The sequence below is a fragment of the Crocodylus siamensis genome, chromosome 9, assembly GCF_052110815.1.
Source record: "Crocodylus siamensis isolate JL-2025a chromosome 9, ASM5211081v1, whole genome shotgun sequence".
Classification (NCBI taxonomy): domain Eukaryota; kingdom Metazoa; phylum Chordata; order Crocodylia; family Crocodylidae; genus Crocodylus; species Crocodylus siamensis.
The window spans coordinates 33,559,608-33,581,563 of NC_143403.1; the positions used below are offsets into that span (position 1 = coordinate 33,559,608).

At 44.2% G+C, this 21,956-nt stretch overlaps 1 protein-coding gene across 7 annotated transcripts in view; it reads right to left on the reverse strand.

Moving 5' to 3' along the window:
• B3GNT9 (UDP-GlcNAc:betaGal beta-1,3-N-acetylglucosaminyltransferase 9) overlaps window positions 1-20,572 on the reverse strand; it is a 38,467-nt gene extending 17,895 nt beyond the window's left edge. The window contains exons 1-3 of one of the 7 annotated variants that reach the window (XM_090063467.1): window positions 20,148-20,544; window positions 10,590-10,722; window positions 1,503-1,545 (exon numbers count right to left, since the gene is read on the reverse strand). The gene's annotated coding sequence lies outside the window, so the exon portion shown is untranslated. Of the gene's footprint in view, window positions 1-1,502; window positions 3,843-10,268; window positions 10,562-10,589; window positions 10,723-20,147 lie in introns of those variants that run through there. The other 6 variants (XM_090063466.1, XM_090063464.1, XR_016444290.1 and 3 more) reach the window with 6 other exon arrangements.
• Between the last annotated feature and the right edge of the window lie 1,384 nt (window positions 20,573-21,956).

Consider the following 21,956-nt stretch of genomic DNA (forward strand, 5'->3'; position numbering starts at 1 on the left):
AAGAACTAAATAAGGCTATGGTGGGGGTTGTGTGCATCTGGAGTCATAGTTATATTGGGGTTACCATACATCTGGGTTTTCCCAGACATCTCCTCTCTTTGGGTCCTCTGATCTCCACTTGGGCAGTTTTTTAAAATATGATCAAATGTCTGGGATTTTGCTCTGCTCCACTGATAGGACTTCGGGAAGGGCAATTGGAGGCAGGGTCACCACATGGATCTGTGGCTGGCATGCAGCCAGGCAGGGTGGTGGGAACAGCCTCAGCATCTGGATGCAGGTAAGTCTGCGGGGGTGGAGGGTTGGAGGGCCAGAGCTTGGGGACTGTCTGGGTGGGGGAGGTGGAGGGGATGGGTGTCTGAGGGGGGGACAGGTGCCTGCCAGTGCTGGGAGGTGATGTCTAGGCACTTGGGCTGCGGCAGGGTACAGGGGCAGGGGAAGGTACCTGCCCTTCCAGCAAGGGAAAGAGCTGGGGGGGCCTTTTGCAGGCAGTGGAGAGCTGTGTGGCCAAGCTAGTGGTACCAGGGGCTGGTGCCCATGTTTACAGGGGCAGCGCACCCAGGAAATGCTGCCTGACGGGGGGAAGCGGGGGGTCATAGCCTGGCCTCCTGGTGCTCTACAGGAGCCACAGCCTGGGGCAGGGATCCCCTCCTCCTCCTCCCTGCAGCTTGTGCTGCAACCAGACTTGATCTGCTGTCACCTGCAGGAGCTGGAGCCACTGCAGCTGCTGCATTCTGGCCTGGTTGGGATAGGGGCAGCTGGAGGCTCCCTCTGTCAGGGCTGGGGGGGGCTGTGGTGGGGAAAGAGGGGCAGAGGGGAAATGGAGGGCTGTGGGGCAGGAGCATGGGGCTGTGGTGGGGAAAGAGAGGCACAGGGGAGATGCAGGGTTGTGGGCCAGGAGCATGGAGCACTGACAGCAGCAGGGGGCTGCGGGTTGGGAGTGAGGGGCATTAGCTTGGCCCCGGGGGAGTGGGGAACTGGTTTGGGAGTGAGAGGTCTGCGGGTCAAGAGTGAGGGGCAGCAGCAGGGACGGGGATTGCAGGTTGGGAGTGAGGGGCACTGGCAGGGCCAGGGGTTTGCGGGTTGGAAGTGAGGTGTCCCCTTGTTGGTATCCTCTTTTTTGGAACTGGAAATATGGTAACCCTAGTTGTATGCAGAATCTAACTTTTGTGTGCCCATGATAGTAATTGCACATTTACTTTGAGTCCAGTGGGTGTGCTTCTGAAAATGCACATTTAGCTCAGTTGCTTTCTTTATCATTTAATTAATGGGTGGAGGGTTTTAATAGTTATTTTTTATAATGCCTAATGGTCATACTGTTGTTTTAGAAATTAGAGAGCTGCCAAAATCAGTAAGACGAGTGGCCCATTTTCCCTTTGTCCAATCACTGATACCTCTTAAATAAAAGAATCCCACTTACATTCAGAGACAGTTGTGCAGTGTTGTTTAAAGATTAGTGAAACCTGATTTTTTTTGTAAAATAAAAGGTTTGACTGCCCACTTACACTTTCCCCAGAAGTCTTCTGTCCAGATCAACTAGTTTTTCAGCTGCAAAAGAAAAATTATAGCGTTCCGAGGAGGACGCAGAAAACAGGATCTAAATATAATCCAGAGGGAAAATACTGATCATGTGTCTATTGCTGGAACAGGGACAGATTGTTAATCACCACAGTACATGTAGCTACATTGTTTCCCACAATAGCTAAGTAATAAGTGGTACAGAAGTGACCTGCCAGTGACAGTCATTCCAATCACCCTTAGAAGAGATTGGTTCCCTTTCTCCCTAGGGAAGTATGCATCTCTTTATTTAAACCCTACGTAAACAGCGGAGGTTGGAAACAAAATACTAGAAGCATCAACACCAAAGCTAGTTTTTTAAAAGGTCTGTCCAAGGAAAGCATGTGGTAAAACTTCATCTAATTACATTTCTTATTGCTGCCATTGACTACATTCAGTGACCAAGATTTTCAAGTCCTTAATTCTGCTGTACATTGATTTCTATTTGGATGCTTTTCTTTCCCTTATTTCTATAGTTTGTAGCTTCTTATTTACATTATTTCCTATCAACTTTCCCTTACCAATTTCTAATATTATTTGTATTGCTGCTTTCTCTTCTCTTAGCCAATTGAGCTATAAATCAGTATAGCCTTCATTCTCAGTTATGGGATGATATTTTTGGCATCTTGTAAAATGTTCTTAAACAATTTCCAATTACCATTCACATATTTCTGTCTAAATTCTAACAGCTGATCTGTCTCAGTTGTTTTCAGCTTTGTGACACCAGCCCTTCTAAGGCACTAAATGTCATATGTCTTAGTTTGTATTTTAGTGTGTTTGCACACCCCTTTGCACCTAAGCAATTTGATCCATTTTCTTTTATCTTTAAAAAAGAGGTGCTTTTTGTAATCTAGATGTGCTTTTCATAATTTAAAAAGGTTTGGGGACCAAGATGCTGAAACTGAGGCAGTAGGAATGATCCATGTCAGTTTTCACCTATTTTGAAACAGTTAAGTCACATATGGAAAGATGAGACAGAAGACTACATTTTTCATTTAGCTATTATATCTTTTTTTACAAATAACAATCTTTTCCTTTCTGCATCTGCTTCTTGCCTGCAAAACATGATCAGTATGGAATCTACCCAGCAAGAAGATGAGAAATTAGGGAATTGTTATTACTGATCTTGGTGGTTATGGTCATGTTTGGTCCTGGGGCCCCTTTACCCTAGCAACTGTATCAGCCTTGCTTGAAAGTTAATAGACTGAGAAAGAAGTGGAAGTATTTCCAGATCCAGGCAATTTTGTTCCATGTTACAATGGGTCTGGTCTTTCAAAATACAGTACTGAGCAAACCTTGTGAGAGGCCTCTGATTTCAGATTGAGGATGCTCAGCCTCTTATAGGATTGATCCCTCTATTAGAAAATCCAGCGTATGCAGGGATGTTCATTGCTTATTCCAGATTAATCTTAATCCATTAGTGGTTTTCCATAAAATCATGTCTCCATTCCCATTTTAAATGTGATCTCTTTTCTTTTATACCAGCGTCTGATCTTATTTCAGCTATCAGACTCCAGACACTAATTAGGGACTTGGATTAAAAACCTATCCCTTTACTACTTGTTATTTTATGGGTTAGGATTTGGAATGAAATGCATATGTGTCATGAAGCTCACAATTTCCATGATTTACAGAATTATCCTGCCAATGTTTGGAGTCTGGCAATTGATTTCTTGTGGAGAAGCCAAAAAACCCTGGATTGTTACATGTATCGGCTGAATGCCCAATCCCTCTTCTGTGTTTTCATTTATTGAAAGAAAAGCATCTAAAATGCAGAAATTTAATACTGAAATAAGTGTTTTAATGTTGAATGTGCACTTTATATTAAAAAGCTATTTCTAACCCAGGTCCCATATTGAATTCTATGGCTCCTGATGACAATACTGGTTATTTCCCCCTTATACAGCTATGAGCCAAGAGTCACTTTTTTGGCATTTGTCAGTGCAGAAGAGCTCTGTAGGTCTTGTTACTAAATTCAGACAACAATGAAGGTGATGACTCCTGCAGATCCCTTATATCTTCTAGAGCTGAAAGATTACTCATCTCCATTCAGCATCAGAGAAGCCTGCTATGGTATCAAAGCCAACAGAAGATACTATGCACCAAATGAGAGTACTCAGATCAACTGTGCATTCTCCAGTGAGCACGTCTGCATAAAGAGTATGGTTACAGGTAGTCACGGATCTATGTTGTAGCTGTGTTGGTTTGAGGAAAAAAAAGATAAACAAAGCTCTTAGGTCAGGGGTGATATCTTTTATTAGACCAACTAAATAGTAGCAAAAAAAAAATCTTTTCTTTGCAAGCTTTCAGGCACATACACCCTTTTTCAGGCTGAGGAGAAATCAAAGATTGAAAAAGTCCTCCTAGGTAGAAAAGAAACTTCATTTTGCACAGGGGAGATAGAGAGTGGATACCCCTGGGTATCTCAGAGTCCTTTTGTGAGAGTGTTGCTCTGTGACGGCAGATTAGGCTGGCTTCTTTTCTGGAGGTATCTGATGTTAGAGTCAGACAGGAAGGTGAAAAATCCTTCTTTCTTGTGGTTAGGAATGAAGTTTACTTTTCCAAATGGCTAAAATACAATATTTCTACTTCCCCTTTGCAAAATGAAGTTTCTTTTCTACCTAGGAGGACTTTTACAATCTTTGATTTCTCCTCAGCCTGAAGAAGGGTGTGTGTGCCTGAATGCTTGCAAAGAAAGGAATTTTTTTTGCTACTATTTGGTTGGTCTAATAAAAGATATTGCCTCTGACCTCAGAGCTTTGCTTACAGGTAATATCCATCTGATGTATGGCTTGGACGATTTGTGGCCTCCCTCTGCATGTGACTGATGACTTCTAGTTGATGATATGAAATGGTTGCATCATCGGATAGCTATATGCTGTCAGGCCTGTGCTGTGTGTTCTTTTGATGACTAGAGATAAAGGAAATGGTAATTTAAGATAATTTAAGGATAAAGGAAAGTCATTAACTTTAATGACTGTACTTTAATTGCTGAGAAGTAGGTGTTTGAGCAAAGAAGCCAAATTAATTAAGTTTGTCTACAAGGACCCCGAGTTTGGAGAATTAAAAATTCCTCAGTAGCTGAACAGAAAACAGGTGTTAATGGTAGGACTTCTGAATGGGGGTAGAGGGAGAGACTGTGGAGGACAGGCAGAAACAACTTTGGGCCTGAGAGAAGAAAAGAATGACATGCTTGCTGGAGAGGAAGGGGCTTCTTTTTAATTGCAAGATTAGCCATAGTGAGAAGAGGAGGAGCCTGGACAGAGGTAGAGATTACTTTATTTAGAGAGGGAACTGTAAATTGCAGGGAGGTCCTGAACATCCCAATGAATTCTCCAGAGTAGTGAGGAAACTGAGGGAGGAATCTGCATTCATATTTTGTGTTATTACAAAGGTCAGACCAAACCAGGTCTGCTACCATTACAACAGTAGATGGTTCTACCTGCAGCTGTCAGCCCCGAGAGCTGGGCAGCAGGAAATAGCCAAGTAACCTCTATGGTGCCAATAGCTTCAGGCAGAGGAGCAGCCTAGAGGAGAGTACTAGTCCTTACCCCTAGTGGAGGAAATGCCACCAAAAGGCGGATGGCATGGCAGAGTGGACTGGGCACTCCTGACTTGGTTGGCAACCAGACTAGGAATGCACCAATCTAGGAGTGCAGCCTCAAAAGGCAGACTGACTGAAGTTCTTCGTACTAGCAGCTCCTGCAGCCAAGCTGGCTCCAAATATACTGGCTTCTGTTTCCACCAGTCAGTACAATAACTGCAATATCCACCATTACTTGCTGATGAACAGATACCAGATACCATTTTGTATGGAGCCATATGGTTTTGTGCCTAAGTAAAGAGGAACTGTGATTACTTTGGTAGAGCATTTTGGGAGTCTGTCTACTTCATCTTATCACATGCCCCTGAAGATTTCAGCTGTAAACTCAAGGCACTCTGAGGCTCTGGGAAAGGTTGTGCATAACGTATCAAGAACATACAGGTTCAGTACTGGGCTTGGGAAAATAGGAATTTCTCTTTTTGTCTCCTGTGACAAGGCATTTAGCAGAATTGGTAGATTTGTTGGAATCTGACAGGGCTGCGCTGTGAGCACTTCTGGTATGGCCTCAAACTTGCAACTTCTATAGGCTGTCAACTATGAGCCTTAGCACCAGTGCCAACCCAGCCCAGCCGATAAGAATAAGGCAACAGGACAATGAAGTCCCATCCTTGTGAAGGGATTAAAGATTCAGCCTGTATCCTGGAAGTAGACAAGAGAGAGCCAGTGCTGCAGCCTACACAGATCAAGGGAAGCTAAAGAGGACATGAACCTAGTGTGGTGGGAGCCAAGTCCAGAAGAGTGAACGCTACCTGACTTGTTAAATGTTTGAGATGATGGCTCAGTCTTCCTTCTGTGCTTTCATTTATTACAGGGAAAGACTAAAACACAGCTATTTAATGCAGAAGAGTTTAGTAATGAGTATAATCTTCTAATTTAATATAAATGTTATCCCTGGATCTATACTGAATATTATGGACCCGCATGTCAACACTGGGTATTTCTTCCTTGCATAGTAACCATCATGCCCTCAGTTATTAGCCATATGTCAGATCTTTTTTGGTTTTGCCAATGTGGGAAAGGCATGCCAGGTCCTGCTGAAGTCAGCCACCAAGGCTGCCTATATATGTGCTTGGAGGTGCTCATGTTTTTTGTTGTATCACATTTTGAGGCAACTTTTGAGGTTTCAGAGTTTGCTTATATTCCCCACCTCATTGAAATCAAAACCTTTAGGCAAAAAATTTTTGCCAGAGTGTCTCTGTGGTTGGCTTCTTGCCCTGGTGCTGAACACACGGCCTGCCAGGCTGAATGTTCAGCACCAGGGCTCCAGTGCCATAACTAAGGGATGGGGGGGAACTCCCACTGGCCCCACTCACTCCATCAGCCCCCCCCAATCCCTGCCCTGCCCAGCCTTATCCCTCACCTGCCCTCCGAGGCCCCCATCACTTCCCTGCCTGGCCCCTCTACCCACCAGCCCCGCCCCAACCACCCTGATCACTTCCCTGCCCAGCCCTGCCCGCCTCCTGTCCCCCCACTCCAGCCTCCCTAGTTTTAAAAAACCAAAACCCCGGCACTTACTGGCAGTTCAGCTGCCATCTGTCTCACTGGGGCCCCACCTGCACAGTGTGCCCAGGGGGCTCTGCCAGGAGGCCCTGGAGCACCCCCCCTCCCCCCGCTTCTAGAGTAAGTAGAGGCTTTTTTTCTGGGTTTTTTTCTGTTTTTTTCCCTTTAAAATGATGGTGCCTGGGGTTGGGGGGGGCTGCCATGGGGGCCTGGGGGTGCAAGTGGGGGGTGGAGCTGGGCGGGGCAGCCATTGGGGGGGTCTGGGGGAGTGGTGCAGCCATTCAGGGGGGCTGCAGCAGCTGGTGGGGGATGGGGCCAGGTGGGGCAGCAATCGGGGGTCTGGGGTGAGGCATGTGGACAATGCGGGGGGGTGGTAGCCTCTGCAGGGGCCATTTAACCCCTGTTGGGGGGCTGTAGCCCTTGTGTGGGGGTCAAATCCCCTGTTGGGGGGCTGTAACCCCTGTGTGGAGGCCATAGCCCCTGTGGGAGGGCAGCAAAATATATATTCATGTATTCATCAATTCAGGAAACATGTATTTAGAGTTCACGTTATTATTATGATAAGAGACATGCTTTAACACTGCAGATATATCAATAAAACATTGCCCAACTAATCAGTTTCTCTCTCTCTCTCTCGTGGTCTTTTGTTTTACTTGTGGAGGAACATGGATTTTGTGATATTTTACAGAGTGACTTCGGGATTTTTTTTATCAGGGATTTTTCAGTTTTCAAATAGGGAACACCAGATTTCATGCTAGGGAGCCCTGCTCAGACCTGGCACCTTGGACCCAGCTGGCTGTGGGTGACCTCCTGGCCAAATGCGGCCAGGAAGATGTGCTTTGACAGTTCAAAGCAGGCTACCACACCCGGAACATCTTCTGGGCGATAGCTGCCTAGATAGCCGGGCAGGGGGCACATGTGACACTAGTGTCACACAGAGGACAACCCTGCAACCACAGCCCACTGGCAGCTGGCCCAGAGGGGCAGATGCCTCTACTGGCTGTGCTGTCCCTATCCAGCAGGGCTATGCAAGGCTTTGGACCGTGCTTCAGTTCCAGAGACGCTTCGGACATTTTGGCGTCCAAAGCAGCATGTCCGAATCAAAGCGCTGGCTTTGTTAGGCTTTCCGAAGTGGTTGGGAGCTTCCGAAGCACTTTGGAAAAGCTTCGGAGCCGCTTCGGAGATCTGGCCATAGGGTATAATGGGGAATCAATGAAATATCTGTAAGTTTGATGTGTTATGTCTGATTTGGGCATGAAGCCTGCCGAGTTTAAAAAAGATTGGTGCAGGGGTTCGGAGGGAACTGCACCCCAAATTCTTGAAAGAAAATTCATGTCACATGTATGTGTTATACCACAGGGGGGTGAAAACTGCAGGGGTTGTAGCTCCTGGTGAGGCCACGAAGCCTGACAAGTTTCAAGGTGATAGGTGCAAGGGTTCAGGGAGAAGTGCACCCCACATTCTTGAAAGAAAACTCATGTTATGTCTATGTGTTACACCACCGGGTGGTGAAAACTGCAGGGGTGCTAGCCCCTGGTGAGGCCACAAATCCCACCAAGTTTCAAGGAGATAGGTGCAGGGGTTTCAGGGGAACTGCACCTCAAGCTGCTGACAGGCAAAACTTGTGACACAGATGACCCTGTGTGTGTTACAGTGCAGCAAGCTGAAAACTACAGGGGTAGTAGCCCCAGCTAAGGCCACAAAGTCTGACAAGTTTCAAGGAGATAAGTGCAAGGGTTTGGGGGAAACTGCATCTCAAGCTGCGAACAAGCAAAATCCGTGATATGGGTGACACTGTGTGTGTTCTTGAAACTTGGCAGGCTTTGTGGCCTTACCAGGGGCCACCACTCCTGCAGTTTTCACCCACTCTGGTGTAACACATACACGTGACATGAGTTTTTCTTTCATGAATTTGGGGTGCAGTTCCGTTCTTCCCAAACCCCTGTGCCTATCTCCTTGAAGCTTGGCAGGCTTTATGGCTTCACGAGGGGCTACCCCCCCTGCAGTTTTCACCCCACTGTGGTGTGACACATACACGTGACATGAGTTTTGCTTTAAAAAATTGGGGTACAGTTCCCCCCAAACTCCTGCACTGATCTTCTTGAAACTTGTCAAGCTTCATGCTCTCTGCAGAGGCTACCACCCCTGCAAGTTTCATCCAAAGTAGACAAAGAACAACAAAGTTATGGATATTTCATTGATTCCCCATTATACCCTATTGCCAGATCTGTGAGGTGGTAATGAAGCTCTGAGCTGCTTTGGCCGGATCAAAGCGGAAACCCGGTCCGGAGCTCTGGATCAGATCCCTGGCATGTGAAGCAGCTGGATCCAAAGCGGGATTGAATAGCTGCCTACTCGCACAGGCCTACCCTTCGCACAGGCCTACCCTCCAGGTCTGGCAGGTGCACAGCAGGTCACAGCCGAGCAGCAGCCCCCACTGCCAGACTGCTGCAGGGGGTACAGGGTGCAGGGAACTCTCAGGGCTGCTTCAGCAGTCCAGCTAGCACAAAAGGTAGTGTCCCCAGGTACCAGTTGGCTGGGCCCCAGAAGCTCTTTAGAGCGAGTAGCCACAAGCTACTTGACAGGGCAGCTTTTTATACTGCTTGGGACAGCACAGGTACTGGTCCTGGGCTCTAGCTTCCCCTGGCTGAAGATCAAGGAGGAGCCAGTCAGGGTTATTTTGCCCCAAGTGGCACAATTTGCTCCACAACAAAGTGCATCTCCAAGCATATGCTCTGAGGCAAAAAGCCCTGGCTCAAATTTGCAGCACTTCTTTGAGCTGCTGCAAGCGCATGTGCTTGCATGTGTGGACAGGCCCATAGAGTGAATCTGGTGCTATTGCAGCTACAAACTGTTATTGGTAGCTAAGCTTGCTAAGGTAATGTCTGCCTCCAGCTTCAGTGTACAGAAACCCCAAGAGACAGAGCTATGGGTACAGAGTGGGAATGCAGTCTCATCTGCTCTAGGTTTTACCCTGAGTTTTAAATTCCCATGAACAGAAAATAGAGGGCCAAAGTTCGGGATACAGGGAGGGAGTCACTGAGGGAGTTCAGTACAGTAAAAGAGAAGATAGGAAAAATGATCAAACTATTTGTCTCAGGACAGCTGAGATTTGGACAGGGAAGTGAATAGTGGAGACAGGAGAAATTATAGGGGAGGCTTCATTTTGTTACCCCCAGGTACCCACTAGAACTCATCTTCGGAGCCACCAAAGCCTTAGATTGTAGTGGAGGTGCAGGACTCATCCTCTCTCTAGGCATACACCTAAGCCCTGCTGCCCCTCCAATTGCTTCCTGCCTACAGAAGAAAACACTGCTGGTCAGAGGGAGTTACTGGACTGCCCCCCCCCCCCCGGTGTGTGGTAAAAGCACAGACCTACCTCTGCTGCAGAGGCAGGAGTAGCATCCCATGCTGCCCCTAAGAATATCACACAAACCTAACTACAGCTGTACAGAGTGGGCAGGAAGGTCCTAGGACAGTGTTCAGAGTTGAGCCAGCCCATGTGGTGCCTTGCAGACACCTTGCAGGATATAAGACCACACAGGGCTATCAATCAGGTGCGCAGCAGGTTCCCTTAGGAGATGAAATACTTGTAGCTTGCATGAGTTACCTGACTGATACAGCTGTTCTGGTTCAACACTGGCTGCTCTCACTGTCTTCACTTTTCATGCCAGGCTCTCAGATGCGGAAATAGAAAATGTAGCCCTGATGCATACTGTATGTGTTTATGCAGGAGCAAGCAAACCCTGGGGCCCCAGCAGACCAAAAAGCCAGCTGCTCAGTGTAACGATCATCTCACAGAGCTAGCTCTGTTCTCAAAAAGTCCATCTCAAAGAGCCAGCTTTGTTTGTTTGGTGGATCCTAGACTCTTAGTGCATCTGTGGACAGAAAATACAGTGTTTTTCAGCACCTTTAAACTGGAGAATCTAACCTTGTTGTTTCTTGTGGCATCACAATAAGAACTGCCAGGAACACATCTGCTGGTTAGTCTCATTCCACTTCAGCAACAGGAAACATGAATCCAGCCCTCCAGGACAAAGGAGTAGAAGAAAGCAACCCTTATTCTTAAAGAACAGGAAATGCCAATATGAAGAATTAAATCAAGCAAGTTAATAAACATTTCTCTCCAAATCCAGATGTGCAGCTGAGTTTTACTCTGCCATTACTGTGCTCCAGATGTACAACTTAGTCAGACTCATTCTCAATTTGATGTTCTGCTTGCACACAGTTCTAACACAGTGTCTGAGGCCTCCCTGAATTCTAGGTGCACAAGGATGTTTAGGCAACACTCCAACATGCAACTATATCACCATGCCTGACATTAAAATAACACCAGCAATTGTCTCACATCCTTCCCAGTCTGCACTGCATGATACTGTTCTAGAATTTCTGTTTAATCGTTCATTTATCCGGAGTGCAAGTTAACTTTGGACATGGCCCTTGTGTTCCAAACTTGCTCTGCCACTGACTATCAGAGTGACCTTGGGCAAGTCACTTCTCATTGTGCTTCACTTCCTTACCTAGAAAATGGGAAGAATGGTAATTATCTCCCAGAGGAGAGATGAGTCAGGTGTCCAAGAAGGCGGTGCTGGCTCCTACCCTGGGGGTCTTTAAGAGGAGGCTAGATGAACACCTTGCCAGGGTCGTTTGACCCCAGTACTCTTTCCTGCCATGGCAGGGGGTTGGACTTGATGATCTGCTCAGATCCCTTCTGACCCTACCAACTATGAAACAACTATGAAACTATGAAGCTTCCTGTGAATACCATATGACACTCCTATTAGTAGGTTCCAGAAGGCTATAAACTTTTGCAATAATATTACATTATTTACTCATATGCAGCTTATAATCACAGTCATCCTCAGGCATGTTTCAGCAGTCCTATAGCTTTGCCAGTCATTCCCCATTTTGTATTTGTGCACTTGATTGTTCTTTCCCAAGTGTAGTATGTTGCACTTATCCTTACTGAACATCATCCCCTTAATTTCACACCATTTTCCCAATTTTTTCAAGGCCACTTGAATCCTAAGTCTGTCCTCCAAAGCACCCAGGTTCACATCATCCATAGATTTTCTAACTATATGCTTAGTTTCACCTTTCAAGTATGGATGAAGACACTGAACATTACTAGACCTAGGTCCAACCCCATGGGAATCCCACTTGATATCTCCTTTCAGTCTGACACTGAACCGAAGATGATGGCTCCTTGGGTATCGGTTATGAGCTCATATTATAGTAGTTTCATCTAGACTTAGCTTACTTACTAACTAGAATGTTATGGAACGCTATCAAAAGCCTAACCTAAAGTTGAGGTATGTCATAGCTACTTCTTTCCACCCCACTTTGCAAAGTGTGTTAACAGTCATAGAAGAGAATCTGATTGGTTAGGCATAGCTTGGCAAATCCATGATGGATATTAATAATCATCTTTATATTTTCTAGTTGCTTACCAATTGATTGTTTGATGATACAGAATCAGAAGATTTGTCTGGAAAGGACCTAGAGAAGTCATCTACTCTACAAATACAGAACTATAAGGCTGGAAGGGACCTCAGGAGGTCATATAGTCCAATGCCTATTTAAAGTGGTATCATCCCTGTCTAAATCATATCATCCAAGTGCTTATCTAACCTGCTGTGTTACTACAGTATCTTTCCAAGTATCAAAGTTAGACTGACTGATCTGTAATTTTTTTGTGTCCTCTTTTAAACTTTTTTTAAAAGATGAGTACTATATATGCCCCTTTCCGTTCTCTGGGACCTTCATTTACCTTCATGAGCGTTCAAAGATAATAGCCCAATGACAGCCCCAACACACCTACAGGCTTGGCGGTACCGAACTGACTAGCACCATGAATGAAAAGGACCTGGGGATAATAATAGACCACAGTATGAATATGAGCTGGCAGTGTGATGCTGTAGCCAGTAGGGCAAATAATACTCTGTTATGCCTCACCAGCAAAACCAAGGAGGTGATTCTTCTGCACTACTCAGCACTGGTGAGACTGCAGCCAGAGTACTGCATCCAGTTCTGGGCACTACACTTTAACAAGGACGTGGATAAGTTTGAGAGAGTCCAAAGAAGAGCCACACGTATGATCAGAGTTTTAAAAGGCAAGCCACATGAGGAAAGACTGAGCGATCTGGGACTCTTCAGCCTGAGGAAAAGAAGACTGAGAGGGGACTAGGTAGTAGCTTACTGCTACACTAGGGGAGTACATCAAGGGCTTGGTGAGCAACTGTTCACCAGGGCACCCAAGGAGAAAATCAGGAGTAATGGCTGGAAGATCAATTCAGGCTTAACATTGAAAAAAACTTCTTCACAGTCAGGGTGTCCAGACTGTGGAATAAGCTCTTCCCCCCAGAGGTGGTGCAATCACCTACCCTGGAAATCTTCAACAGGAGACTAGACAGTCACCTTGCTAGGGTCACCTGACCCCCAGTTATCTTTCCTGCTTGGTGCAGGGGGCTGGATCCTATGATCTTCTGTGGTCCCTTCCGGCCTTACAATCTATGAATCTATGACTCTTCAACTGCCTCAGCTAGTTGCTTGAGTACCCTTGCATGAATTTAATCAGGCCTTTTCATTTCCCCATCAACAACTGATTCAACTGAGGGAAGATAGGAAACCTGTATTTACCAGCAGTCCCCCACAGGGGGGCTGTTCTTTATAGCACATTTCAGAAGTCTCTATACGTATTTCTCTACATATCCAAACAACCCCCACTTCCCTACTCTTTAGACTAGGGCAGTGATTCTCAACCACGATGCCGTGGCACTCTGCAGTGCCTTCAGATTCATTCAGTGGTGCTGCAGGATGCCACACAATATTAGCACTGTTAGGTGTGCAAACACAATTCACAAGATAAACCCAGAGTTTTCAAATAGGAATCTATAATGTTAAAACCATTGTGATCTGAGTTATTTGCAACAGAAGAATCGCTCTGAATTTTTCTTTAGTCAAGAAAAGAATGAAAATGAAGACATGGAATTTCCCGAGGGGTGCTTTGAGTCTGTCAAGGGTTGTCTTGAGTCTAAAATAATTGAGAACTACTGCCTTAGAGAGAAACTCAGGGTTCTATAATCCTATCAGAAAATACGCAGGTTGCATTCCCTTTGGACCTAGCAGACAGACTCTTCATATTCCCTGTGGATAAATGTAGCTATCATTTTTCTCTCCCATTGTAATCCTACTCTGGGGAAAGGATTAAAGCTTTGTTGAAAGAGCAGCCTGGCAAGAAAGGGAAGGGTAGGTAAGGGGGAAGGAGTGGCAGGGGGTGCTGAGAGGGGAAGTGTATACTGGCTGCAATAAGAACAGCAGAATAAGAGAGAAAACAATCCTTCTGAAAGCAACATGTTGCTCAAACCCTCTCCCGCGTAAGATTGTGTATGCATTGCAGCCAAAGGAGTGGTTGCAGCTCTGGCAGCTATAACAAACTTGGCTTTAAACTAGTTAGGTCAGATACTACTAGGAATGAAGCTAGGGCAGCATGGATTTCAACATGGGTTACAAAACCTATCTGAGAAGCTGAGCAAAAACCTCAACTGTTTAATTTCTATTTTAGGTGTGTCTATGTGAGCTGCTGTATGGTAGTGTCCCTATTGGAGCTGCATAGTACACCCATTTTTTACCTTTATTCCTCTCTCTGATTAGATTTAGGACTTGTCTCCACTATAAAGCTACACTAGTTTAACTGGTGTAACTTAAATGTGTTAAGCCACTGTATACTTGTGTGGCCACTCCCTTGGATTAAAGAGCAACTTATTTGGGTTTCTGTTGCTTCAGATAAATAGAAATCAATAGGATTCAAAGCTGAAATATGTATGTCTTATGCTGAATTAAGATTGTCCATAAACAGCTTTTGCACTGGTTTAATATCACACACTTACAGTTACAATTTTAGTGCAAATTTCCATGTATACAGAATTTCAAACAATATCCATATTTGACTTCTTCAGAGAGCCTCTGAGGCATGCTGTTGGTTTTCAATACAACTTTAATTCTGATGCATGTACCTGAAAACTTTACTTTAAAAAAATCAGAGTCAGAATAAGTTCTAACTGTTCATGATTGTGAATGCCAAAATGGTCTCATCTGCAAGCAAACCAGCATCTACCCAATGGAAATCATGGAAACTATAAAGTTTCTGAAGCATTTAGAAAAATACCATTGTAATTTTAAAATAAAAAGAAAGCTGCTACATTTGTGGTCTTGAGTCTTACATGTCAAGTTTCAGCCTTGACTCTTTTTTCAGGCAAAGTCACAAACCTCATCAAAGTTTATAGTATAAATGAATATGGTGCTATGTGGGCTTCTCTAAGTGCATGGAAAAGGGGTATCTCATGAGGAGGTTTAATTTGAAGATCTAAGATTACAAAGCAAAGCTGAGTGGTTTGATCTTGACCTAACTAGGGACAAAATGCTTTGAAACCGAGAGAGGCCCTTGGGAAGCTAAGAAATAAAGCATAAAGCCTTGGAAAATGAAGTAACAAATGCAATCAGTAAACTGATTTACCAAAAAAAGTGCTTTGTTAAGACGCTTAGAAGTTTCCAAATCTATAAACAAACTGAAACTTTGCTGTAGGATTTGATTAACTGAACATTTTACAGAGCTTTCCAACAAGTCTGGGAGCTGATCCAAAGCCCACTGAACTTAATTCAAGCACTCCTGATGACTTTGAGTGGGCTTTGATAAACTCCATACTGAAAGACTGTGAGTTTTCCAAGGCAGGGATTGTCTTTGTTATGTTTTGTACAGCACCTAGCACCAAGAGAAACTGGCCATGGCTGAACCTCATAGATGCTACTGAATTATAAGGGTCAGTGAGGATCTAGTCAGGGAACTTCTGGAGGAACTGTATGTATTTAAATCGGCTGGTCCAGACGATCTCCACCCCAGAGTGCTGAGGGAATTAGCTGAGGTCATTGCGGGACACCGGCACAGCTTTACGAGCACTTGTGGTGCTCTGGTGTGGTGCCAGAGGACTGGAAGAGGGCCAACGTGGTTCCCATCTTCAAAAAAGGTAGGAAGGAAGACCCGGGAAAATATAGGCCAGTTAGTCTTACCTCGATCCTGGGTAAGCTTTTTGAGAGAATTATCTTGGCACATGTCCGCGAGGGGCCAGCAGGGGAGATTATGTTTAGGGGCAACCAATACGGTTCATTAGAGGCAGGTCCTGTCAGACCAACCTGGTGGCCTTCTATGACCAGGTCACCAAATCCTTAGATGCAGGGGTAGCAGTGGACATAGTCTTTCTGGACTTTCGGAAGGCCTTCGACACTGTCTCTCATCCCATTCTCACTAAAAAACTGGGAGACTGTGGTGTTGACACCTACACAGTCAAATGGGTCGCCAACTGACTGGAGGGCCGCACCCAGAGAGTGGTGGTGGATGGGTCATTTTCAACTTGGAGGGATGTGGGCAGTGGGGTTCTGCAGGGCTCAGCCCTCAGTGACAAAGGGGTAAAAAGCACCCTGTTCAAATTTGCTCATGACACTAAGATGTGGGGGGATGTGGGCATGCTAGAAAGAAGGAATAGGCTACAATCAGACCTAGACAGGTTACAAGGGTGGGCGGATAAGAATAGGATGGGATTCAACACTGCCAAGTGCAAGGTGATGCACCTGGGGAGGAAGAATCAGCACTATACCTACAGGCTGGGGAACTCCCCTCTCATCAGCGCAGAGGCAGAAAAGGATCTTGGAGTCATCATTGATGCCAAGATGAACATGGGCTGGCAGTGTGGGGATGCGGTCAGGAAGGCCAACCGCACCTTGTCATACATCCACAGGTGCATCTCAAGCAGGGCCAAGGAGGTGATCCTCCCCCTCTATGCGACGCTGGTCAGGCCACAGCTGGAGTACTGCGTCCAGTTCTGGCCACCGCACTTCAAGAGGGATGTGGACAACATGGAAAGGGTCCAGAGGAGGGCCACTCACATGATCGGGGGTAGCAGGGTAGGCCCTACGAGGAGAGGCTATGGGACCTGAACCTGGTGCTGGCTCCTACCTTGGGGGCCTTTAAGAAAAGGTTTGCTGGAGTTGTTTGACCCCAGTACTCTTTCCTGCCATGGCAGGGGGTTGGACTTGATCTGCTCAGGTCCCTTCTGACCCTACCAGCTATGAAACTATAAAACTATAAATATTAGAATCGAAGAGATATAAGTTTGGAAAATACCTCAGGTTATCAGATAGCCCAATCCTCTGCTCAAGGAAGAATCATTCTTCTGTCTAAATGATCCCAGACAAATGTTTGCCTAACCTGCACCAGTAACAGAGGCTTCCATAGTATCTCTAGGTGAAAAGTGCTTACAGTTAGAAATCCCTCTTAATATCTAACCTAAATCTCCCTGGCTTTAATTTATGCCCATTGGGTTCATCTACCCTGCCTCTTTTAAGCAGACTTAGCCTAAAATCACAATTTTTAAGGTGCATTAAGGGTGCATGTCTACATATGTGTGCCCTTACTGCACCTTTAAAATGGTGATTTAAGGCTATGTGAGCCTAAGTGAATAGCTAAGTCGCATTAGTGCATGTGTAGATGTGCTAATGCGTATTAACATTGTATGTATCAATGGACACACACCACATTAAGTCGCATTAGCAACTCTGTACATGTGCTGATGCAACTTAGTTATTTGGATATTTTTACAAATGTGTGCATCACAGCACCGGGTGCTTTGAAAAGCGCCTGGTGCTGTGATGCATGCAGTTGGATAAATGGCAAAATGCATGTCAGCACTGAGAAAATGGTGGCAGCGTACTTTTAAACTAAAGCACCTTGAAGGTGCCTTAGTTCAAAAGTGCACCATTGCCATTTCTGCATGCTGATGTGCAGTTCACTGCTTATACAACTGCATGTGGCACAGTGCAGTTTGCCTCAGCTTGTGGATCTCTGGCGCGTCACTAGAAAAAAAGTCTGTGTATAAATACACTTTGAACCTAATTTTAATGTACCTTAATGTGCATTAGCGCATCCATATGTAGACACACACCTAAATTGCCTTAATGCACTTTAAATAAAGGCGCATTAAGTTTAGGCACGTGTAAATACATGCCCATTATTTCTTGTCCTATCCCCTTTATGTATAGTGAACAATTGATCACCATCCTCACCATCCTCTTTATTACAACCTGTATGGAAGTTAGCAAAGGCCTTGCTCAGCTTTTTCATCTTCCAGCATTTCCTTACATCATGTTATATAGGCAATTAATCGTAAACAATGATTATTTCTCTAATTCTAGTATTGTGTGCTACTGTTGGTGCTAAAAACCAGTTGGCAACAAATCAGCAGCTTCTAAGCCTTCAGCCAACAGAGGAATGTGGTTTGTCCAGAATGATGCTTCTGTGTGGATCTGGACCTTAAAATGTCTGATCATCTCTATTTATATTTATATTTGTCCTTTGGTAGCCTATAGAGACCGAGGCACCCTGTACAAATAACAGAAATATGGTTCCTGCTCCAAAGAGGTTACAAAACCCCTCCACAGGCTAGAAAAAGTTAATCAATTAAATCCATATTATAACAGGACAAGACAGGATACATTTCTTTTTAAGTTTCTATTTGCAAAGATTTTTAGGAATATGATCTCTCGCCTTTCCAAGCTACTTTAATCACTTTTTCAGGCAGGTCACACTTGGTCACATAGCCCCTCATGTCATATTTCAGTTCTGTCAGCCTTTTCATTTCCGGGAGACAGATGCCCAAAATTAGACTTTGAGAAAGGCTCTAAAAAATCTTAGATGCAAGGCTGTCTAGATATTTGGTTTCAGTTTCTACTTGATTAGGTATCAGATGCAAATACTGAAATGCAGAGGAAAGCTGCTGCTGTCTCTAGCACAATGTTATGAGTGTAAGACATTGAAAGAAGCCAATGGGGTAAAACGCTTTGCAGTTACTAGACCCAATCCTGAAGCCCTGTTTGCCTGAAGCTGTTGGATAAGTGCTTTGCTGAAGTGATAACAGTCATGGTGTGGTGTAAAGGTCGCCCAGGATTTGGGACTGAAACTCTGCTTCCCTTCCTGAATAACCACTTGCGAAGCATCGTGTGATCCTGAGATCTCACTAAGGGAGCAACTACTTTGATCTTTCATGAGCCTCCGTTGACAAACTACAAATGTGTGCGGCAGGGGTGGAAAAGCGAAGGTTCTGTGAATCCTGAGTTATCTTCCGCATCCATAACAGAGCCCACCCCAGTCTATACCTTTGTGCACATTATTTGAATAAGATTCCCAATCCAGCTACTCACAGCAAGTGTTCTTTTATCATTGGATTCTGATCTAACATGTATCTTAAGGGAGCTTCTGATGGTTTGCAGCATACAGTCAAAACGTGTAAAAAACGGCAGCGTTCAAGTTAGGTTTCTTAAATCCATACTTAAGCTCCTATATAGCTGGTGTGATTTTCAGAGGTGCTGAGCAACAGTCCCCTCTGTACTCGCTTCTTGCTGAAGTGAACAAATGCTCAATGCTTTTGTAAATCAGGCCACTCAGCATAGAGCCTGTCGCTAGCCTTCTGTTTCTGAAAACTTTGACTTTCATGTCCCCTGAACTCCAGAATCAAAATGGAGTCCAATAGTATAGTGAGCATAAATCTTTGGATTTTGCTTTCCTGCTCTGTAAAGTAACAGATGACTGTCATAAAGTACTGTTTACTCCAGCTATCTGTGTTATTTATTGTCTTTCTTGTTCTAGCTTCGATTCTGTATTAATCTCTCTCTCTTTCTCTCTGAATTACTTAAAACTGGCCTATCTTGATGACATGGCACTGAAGAATAGCAACTGAAACAGGTTTAAACTTCACACACCTCCATACAAATCTTCTGTCATTGGAGTTTGATAATTTATTAGCACCTTACTCTGTTAGTAGCTCTGTATCAATTTAAATGGGATAGTCATGGAGTAAGATACAATGTGCATAAGAATACCATCATCCAACCCACAGCTGTTAAAAATAAGCAATGCCAACTTTCTGCTAACTTGGAACAACATACATATGTTTCTATAACGCAAACCTTACAAGTGTAAGAAAATACTGAAATCCAAAATTTTAGAATAGATAAATGTTGGTAATAGAATTTCATAAATATTGTGAGTGCACCCACAGGAGGGTGTCTTTGTAAAAGTATCATGCCTAAATTTTCACACATTTACTTTTGGAAAGGTGGAGCTCCAAGGTTTTTCAGAAAGAATCTCCTAATTTCTTGTAAATGTGCAAATAAACCATACAAAAAAGATCCTATTGCAAATAAAGAGCAAGCTGTGCAACGTGGGCCAGAAGCAGCAAATTCAACTTGATTTTAACTGCTGCTGTTCCATGTTCACAAATCACAGTTGCATGGTTTCTCTTAAAAAATGCTGTCGGAACAAAAAGCTGTAAGATTGAATAAAAGTATGACTCTACAAAAGTCTCTAAGTCACGCTGCCTTTACTATAACAGTCTTCCCCTCCCCTGCCCCCACCAATAAAACATAAATACTAGATACTTACATCCAATTTGATAGTGTAGATCCTGTGTCTCCTCAGCAATGTTTCATCAGCGGGATGCCAAGTAGGCACATCTGGATATGGTTACTGTAGGCATTCCTTAGCCTCTGAGCGAAAGAGAAGAAATCCTTGCTGAGCAAAGCAGTGCTTCAAGTGCTGCGTTTTGGGCCATTTTCACTATGGAAGCCACTGCAGTTCTTCCATGCACACGTGTACCTGTGTGTGCATGTGTTAATATGGCTTGTGACAACACTCTACATTTCTTCGTTCCAGACACTTTTGTATTGTAGTGGTGAAAGGGGAAACTGCATGAAGGAAAGTAATTCAGTCAGGCTCCAAGTCCTGGTCATGTGACATAAGCAGATGTCTCCGTACTCAGGATTTGGGAAGCTTTATAGAGCTCTGCTGATGTTTGCTGCTATTGCATATTTGCTGGCTGTGTGTGTCTGAGAGTATAATGATGGATGGTTTGCCTGTCAAATCTGGAAAGCGTTCCACGTAGTTTGCTTGGAACAATAAAGTTAACTCCTCATAAAGGGGCAGAAAATGTCAGTTGTTGGGGATTAAAACTTGGTTTCTAAGTGGAGACTTCCAAACACCAATTAACTCTCTCTTTACTCATGTACAGGCAGGCAGAGTGCCACTACTGAACGCTGGAGCTGCCTGAACAATGGCAATTAGTTTTCTTGACATTGTTTGACACAAACCATTTTCATTTTGTTCATATTCTATCACAGACTTTACATTTTATGTCAAAATGATTGTTTGCAATTAAAAATTAATTTTGATTTGATTCAGATCAAAATGAAAATAAATGTGAGGGTTTGGTTTCCAGTGGAAAAAAATTAAAATCTATTACACTGCAAATAATGTTATTAAATGTGTAGAAATACACCTAAAATTTCTGGTAGACTGGAAGAGCTGTAGCAGCACTGTCTGTAAATCAAAGGCTCATTGTATCAATTTAGAGCTTTTAATCTACAAAAAAATCTGGGTAGTTCAATGACTCTGTATAGCAAATGTACTAGCAATGACGCATGGCCTTGTAGGTATATATGGAGACCTTGTGGGGATAGTTAAGGCGAACTATTTTATTTTTTCTTAGCAGTCTCATCACAACATTGTCCATATCATGTATAAGTCAGTTTTCTTTGGGCCAGCATAGGTTCTCTATCTCATTGTATATCTTCCTGTTTTGCAAGGTTTAGGCTCTATCCCAAAGACCACTGGTTGGGCAGAAAGTTCAGGCAAACCTATAAAGCCTTAAATGAGTGATGTGCTACCTTGTGAAACAGCGTACAAACATCTCAGGGTTGGTTTCAAATATTCTATCTACCAGTAAGACAGTGAGTTCTGCATTCTGTGAGACTGTCCCTGAGCCTTAATCCATGTGGTTAGATCTAAAGACATGTGATAAGCAGAAGAAAGATGATCTTGTGGTAGAGGTTTTGGTCTCAAGATCTAGGGTGAAATAATGGCATCATTTAATTTGGGTTTAGTTTCCAGCTCTGTGACCTTGAATAAGCTACTTTCTGCCCCTGTGCCTCTACTCCCCATCTATAAAATGGAAATAATCTTTCTGTGCCTTTCAGGGATGTGAGGATAGGTCTGTTTATGTTTGTAAACTGCATGCGTACTATGGTTGATAAGAATCATGTAGGTGGACTGTGTCACACACAATGACGTTGAAAGAATCTAGGGAAAATTTGCCAGTCTTCAAATTTTGTGCTCCGTTTCTCATCATGTTTGCTGAAAGGTCCATCAGTGTTAGGTGGAAACTATGAAATATGAGGGTTTAGCCTGATTTCAGCC